A 6,607-nucleotide genomic window follows, 5' to 3' on the forward strand; every position below is an offset into this window, starting at 1 on the left:
TAGGCAGATGCATGCTAAACTGCTTGGAGTTGTTATTGCAGGAACCTAACACTCTTTGTGCACTTTATAGATCTATTTTTTCAGGATTCAGACTCTGCTCAAAGGCCTGAGACCTTAAATGCAGGGTATTACATCAACTTACGCTGAGTCACCTAATCCCTTTATTGAATCTGGCCCCAGTGCATTTTTCAGGCTTATTTGCAGAGCAGCAGGTATTATTACCAGCAGTAACTGGGTTAATAACAGGGCCTCCAAGAAAGAAAGCAATTTGTAACACCTGTGATGCTTTGAAACATGTTCATTATCTGTGTTCCCAGTTATGCAATAAGCAGAACAATAAAAAAAATAAATAAAAAAAAGACTTCTCTTTGCAGAAATCTCTGTGGTGCCTGTATATATATGGCCACTGTATCCTGTTTGCTCAGTACTTGCACAGTTACAGTTGCCTGGAATGTCCTCATCTAAATGCCCCTTGAGTTTTAGTAACTAGGCATGGATTTAAAAAATAAATACCGCAAAGGCCAAAAAGACAAAAAAACCTACATTTATCTTCACTGTAGACAGGCAGTTGTTGTTGCACGCTTGGAGCCTGACAGATGTGGTTAGCTGGCAAGTGGGTGAGAAAAAAGCAGTATCTTAATTCATGTCAGGGGGGAGGGGTGAGGCTTTTCTTGTTCAGTTTGAGAAAAATGTCTGAAAACTTTAAAAGTTGTTCTAGCAGCTTCATACACAACATACGTTCCTTCCTGAGATTTTGACCATTCTCAATGTGGGACTCTGCCAAATAAAAGTTAAACAAAAGTTAGCCTTACAAAAATATTTAGGAAGCCTTGCTTTAGAAGTGAGTGCACATGTTGGCTGTGACTCAGAGCACACCCACACACTGGGTAGACAGATTAGCATCTAAACCACTAGGCAAGTTCCAATTCTTGCTCAGAAGGTCAAAAAAGCCTGGGAAATGGCCATTTCTCCCTTTCTCCTCAACACAATTATTTTTTTTCCAGATTACAAAGTAATTTTGGATGGCACAGCAGCAGTGAAGTTAACTGATTTATTGTCATAAACAATTGTGTTCCAAGTTGGGAACCAATTTTGTCATTTCTGGATAAAAGAATAAAGAGGGGATAAAAAAAAAATACCAAAAAATACACCCCAACAATAAAAACCTAACACACCAAAACCCAAATCTTTTCCTTTGGATTTGTTTGTTGTAACATTTGTTTCTGTTCCACAGAAACCACTGGGATCTGTAAAAAGTTTACGAGGGAGATATATGTTAGATAGAAGAAAGATGAAAGCAAAAAACCTCCTTGATAAGATGCTTGTTTTGTCCAGAAACAGAGAACGTCAAATCTGATGTTTGGGTTTTTGTTTGCTTTGTTTTGTTTTTATTTGGTGTCATATTATTAGAACACAACAGCTCAAAAGATCAAGACTGCCATATGCATTTCACTTGGCTTACACCTACTGTAGCTGTCCTGTTTCCAAACTACCTGTGAATAAAATCCCTGCAGCTCCTCTGGTGTTACCATGAAGGTAATGGATGCCCACCTCTGTCCTCCATCCCACACAGTGAAGACACAGAGATGGCTTTTAAGATGAAGCTAATAGCACTAGAAACCTTTATTAGGCCATAAATTAAGTTGTCCTCAAGTTTTAAGTACCTCCTATCCAGGAAAAAAACCCCAACAATTTCAACCAAAAAAATCCATACTGGTGCATGTTTCATGGGTTGTTACTAAGAAGAGTTTAATATAGCACTGGAAGTTTGTAGGTTGTCCTGAAACCCTAGATTTGGTCTTTTCTAGAAACCTCGGGCATTCATGCAACCTAAACTTGAATTAGAAAATTTGTGGAATTTTAAAAAAAGGAAATTAAGCTCAAAGCTTCCTGAGGTGACAAAAGTGCACAGACAAGGGACAGGCAGAAGTAAGGTTAGAATGAAAAACTATTTCAACATTTCTAGCTATGGCATCAAAAATCTGATTGCAAGAGGGACATGGCTAGTTAGGCAATACACAATATTAAGTATCATGAGTTAGCTCCAGGGTTTTTGTCTATGCTGCATTTGTTATTTTTGCTCCCGTGGTCCAGAAAATGAGGAGGCAGATGATACAGTTGGCTTGGAGAGTGACAGCCAAATCTGAGCAGAAGAAACACTTTATTTTCTTCTTAATGATAATGGAGGAAAAGGGTCAGAAAATCACAATTATGTGGATTTCTGTAATACAGAAACAGTCCAGAGCTACACTCACTGCTGCAGATTTTCCATGGAGAAAATATAACAGATCCACAAGATGTGTGGCTATTAATATTGCAGTTGTGCAGGCAAAGCAGAGCTTAGTTAAATCTTTATTCATAGCTAATCCTTGCAAAACCGTGGGTGGAAATATTAACTCACCTTGCTGGCTAGGAATTTGGTTTTCTCTTCCCCCGACTGTGGCTTTTCACTGAGCTGCCCATTGATCTCTGTGATTCAGAAGCAAATGGTCTTATGATCCCACTAGAGAACCTTCTACAAATTTGAAAAGCCACATGAACAACAAGAGAGAAAAAATAAATGGCAAGGATGAGAGTGCTTTTCTACTTCCATTCCTTCTGCTGGAGCTGTGTCAGAGTTGGTCCAAGAACTTGGACTACAGTGCTCACTTCATCCACATCTGTAAGATAAGCATCTACAGAACTGTCTAGGACCAGTGGTCTGTAAAACCTGCTTTTCTTCTGCATTTGCAGTGCCATTTCAACAAGCTAGCTCTTGTTCCCTTTTCCAGAGTAATCATCATGTATTCAGCAGGGAGGGTGCCCTTGCCAAAACACTTATCAGGATTAGGCATTTGCAAGATGAAATGTCAAAGAATCTGTATGGTTAATCTTTTGAACTTTTCCTATTAGTAAGTACAGAATTATGTCTGGCTTCAGGAATGGCTTCATTAATGCTTTTCCTTCAACACTAAGTGGAACTTCTGAAGTTTAGCAGAATTATTTGGGAAACTATTGTCATTTTGATTTTCCTTTTTTCTTAAAAAACAACCCCTAACAACTTGCAACACCTTGTATTAAGAATATTTAATTTTAATTCAATTTTATTTATGAAATAAATGAGGGCAGGCACTTTCCTCCTGTCACTATCCTCCAGGAAAGAGCTACCCAACCTTCCTACAACAGAGTAGTTTATGCTCAGAGAAAGCAATACTGGGTGATTTTGTTATGCTTCATTAAAGAGAAATTCCCCAGGGGAAAAAACCCAGCCATTTCAGTAGGAGGTGTTGTGCTATCCAAGGGGATCACCCATGTGAGGAGTGAGGGACCATTGCTGCTCCAGAGCTGTGGCATTCCTCAGGCATGCAGGGTGACATCTGTCATGGTCATGACAGAGGACAGGCTGGCAATGCCTGCCTCTCTATTGTTTTGTGACCACCTGAGATGACAGGAAGCTATTGGCGATTAAGTCTGTTTTAATAGCTAGTAGTGACAGCTTCTAAGACTGAAAAGTCTATAGAAACTGTGGTTCTGCTCTGCCATTTCGGTTTTTGCCTGTGGCATTTGTTTCTGTGTTGTGGGAGGGCTCAGGAAAGTTGTCTTTCTTCCTTCCACACCTCAGCACCATAGTTTGTTTGCTGTTTTTTCCTCTGCTTCCTTGTTAGTTTTTTCTTACTTTGCAATATCAGCTTCCTCTCATGGTTGATCAGAGAGAGTCCTGCTCTTGGCAGTGGAAGCTGAAGACCTGGGATGAGGACTGGTAGCCAACTGTCTATACATCTCCCCTTCCCCAAGGAGGCCAGAAGGGTGGGATGGATGCCTTTTACCTCCAAAGTGGAGAAGCATACTTGGCCTTCCCTTTGCCTTGGGGTTCAGCTGAGGGCATCTGGCCCTGATGCAAATGTTTGGTCCAGAGCTCTGTGGAAAAAGTGTCTTTGTCACCTGTTGAGCCTCAGGTGACACTTCCCATCATTTTGGAAGGAAAAGAGTTGGGCTGGAGTCCCACAGCTTTACTTGGACCACCTGGCTGGTGTGATTAGCTCTGACTCTCCATGAGAAACCCCGCTGGTATCTCAATCAGCTTTTGGTATTTGCAGCTAAAGTGCTTCCCTCCCCTCCTCCAATTCAGAAGATTTGCAGGTTTCTTCTTACGCATCTGCTTGAATGACCTTTTGCAGCTTTAGCTCACCTGCCCCACAGGTCAGCCCATGGAAAAGCACTCCTTGGGAGCAAAGTAAGGCCACTAAATCAGTTCCCTTGGGCAGACCTGACCTGAGCGAAAAACATCATGGGAATGTTAGGAAAAATGTGGGAGAAAGTACAGGCTCCCGGTGACAGAGTAGACAAATATTTTCAAGTTCCATATGGACTATTAATTGAATATCACTGTTGTTTGACTTGCTGCTATTTGTTTTCTTCTGCTGTGCAAAGGCTTAGCAGCAGTAGCAACTACCAGACAGGAATCCTCTCTCCCATATTCATGTTGAGAATATATAAAGTGAAATCTTATTTTCCATCTCTACAAAAGCAAGAAATAGGTGTAGTATCCAAAATAAAAAAGCATTTTAGCAATGTGAAATGTACTCTTATTAACACTGGAGCATATAGTTTTCTTAAGTGTATTTGACTGCATTCAGGTGGATCTGATGACACATTTAATGGCCCAGGTCTGCAGTGGTTTTTTGAACAGTAACTTTTATTGCTCTTCTGGTATTACTGCTTGAATTTTTAATGAGACCAATGAAACCATATTCATCAGATTAATTTCTCTGAAGTATTTTGTTAATTCTAGGAAATGAACAAAAAGTTATTACATAAGAAAAACACAGTGTATCTGAGACTTGAAGCAGAGCATATTAGCAGTAATCAAGTTCATGCTTATTATCTTTACAGCCCCATAGGTGCATGTGGTGCTTTGTAGGCAAATATAATGACAAGCCTGTGCTTTTTTTCACTAGGCAATAATCTATCAGGTGACTCATTCCATCAGCTTGATTTTATATGCTCAGAGAATCTAATATTGAAAACCTGGAAAGATGCACCACACTAGTTATTGTGATGAGTAAGCAAACAGAATTCACCACATGCTGACAGTGAAAAGGCAGGGCTGTATTTTCATAGAATCATAGAATGGTTTAGGTTCATGGAGACCTTAAAGATCATCAGGTTCCAACCCCCCTGCTATGAGCAGGGTCACCTCACACTAGACCTGGCTGCACAAAGTCTCATCCAACCTGGCCTTGAACACCTCCAGGGAGAAGGTTAAATCTCAGATACATAAACTGGTATTTTCTTGAAGGAAAAGACAGCTATCAAATTGAACTTGCTGTACTTAGCTTCCTCCCTCTAGAAAATGCCTGCATTGTTTTCCACTCTTGACTTCTTTGCACGGAACATATCTGTAGTGTTTTGTGTCAGATAAAATGAGTTAAACAGAAAGCTGATTCATGAAACTGGAATCTTGAGAGGATAAGCTTCCTGGAAAAAGGTACTCCTCTACTCTCTGGTCTGATTAGCACTAACAATTCTGCTGGGAAGGAGTACTTAATGAACAACATACTATGGGCTATAAGCGTGCTATAGGTGCGGTGGATGTTACCGTGGGCCCCTGGGCACAGCGGCAGCACAGCCTGCACGTGTTAAGGGAGACAGCAGTTCCTGGCCTGGCAGTTCACTTGACTGTGCACAAGGAAAATTTGACTTTATAAGGACATGGCAAATTCCTTCCTCGCTTTTTGTGCCACTGGAAGATGTGTCTACTGTGTCCAAGAAGGGTGTAGGGATTTTCCTGAGTCTGAGCCACAAGACATCTGCTGGAGAACTAAAGGGAGGAGAATTTCTGCGAGTAATTGGTGGTTACGGATGACAACAGCTTCTCCAGGGCTGTGGACTCTCTGCTGTGGGAGGGGACCAGGCTAGGCGGGGAGCCCAGCTCTGCAATACCACCTTCAAAACAGCCTGCACTGGTTTCCTTCTTTGTATCTTGGGGATTTCACCCCCACACTACTGCAGACCTGCTGCCAGCCATGGGGTCTGCCCATCCCACAGCAGAGGAGCTCACAGCTGGAGACCCCTCATAGTGCTCACCACCAGCTGGTGGTTTGGGCTTCCCTTATGAGTCTCTGCAAAGACAGGTTTAGGATTCAGAGTCTGTGCTGGCTTTATAAAAGGTCTGATAACTTTTGGTACCTTCAGAAATGGTTCCTGTGAGGTTTTTTTTTTGTCACCTGCAACCAAATTGGTGGAAGCCACCTGTCATGGTTGGACATATGACATGAAAAGGAATCATGGGTCTTCTGTGTAACCCACTGTTAGCCAGTGAATGTAAAATGTACAGAGTAGTATAGGTTTTTAGGGTACAAGCTTAACAAAAAAAGCTCATTTTTAGGAATAAATTACAGGGAACTGGCTCTGAAGTGGTTACATATTGGAAATGAAGTAGCAGCTTTTAAGAAAAAATCCACTGTGTCTGCAAAACATAGAGAAAAAAATAGGAAAGAACAGATAAAGCAAACAGAAAGGACAGGTGAAAGATACTACTTTCATTTTCTGTCAGTGGGCCAATCTGGAATTGCTAGATATTAGCACGGTGAAAGGTGTGAATTACAAGGACAAAAGAGTCGTTAAG

Source organism: Chaetura pelagica, unplaced genomic scaffold (assembly GCF_000747805.2).
Source record: "Chaetura pelagica isolate M959 unplaced genomic scaffold, ChaPel_1.0 scaffold82, whole genome shotgun sequence".
NCBI lineage: Eukaryota > Metazoa > Chordata > Aves > Apodiformes > Apodidae > Chaetura > Chaetura pelagica.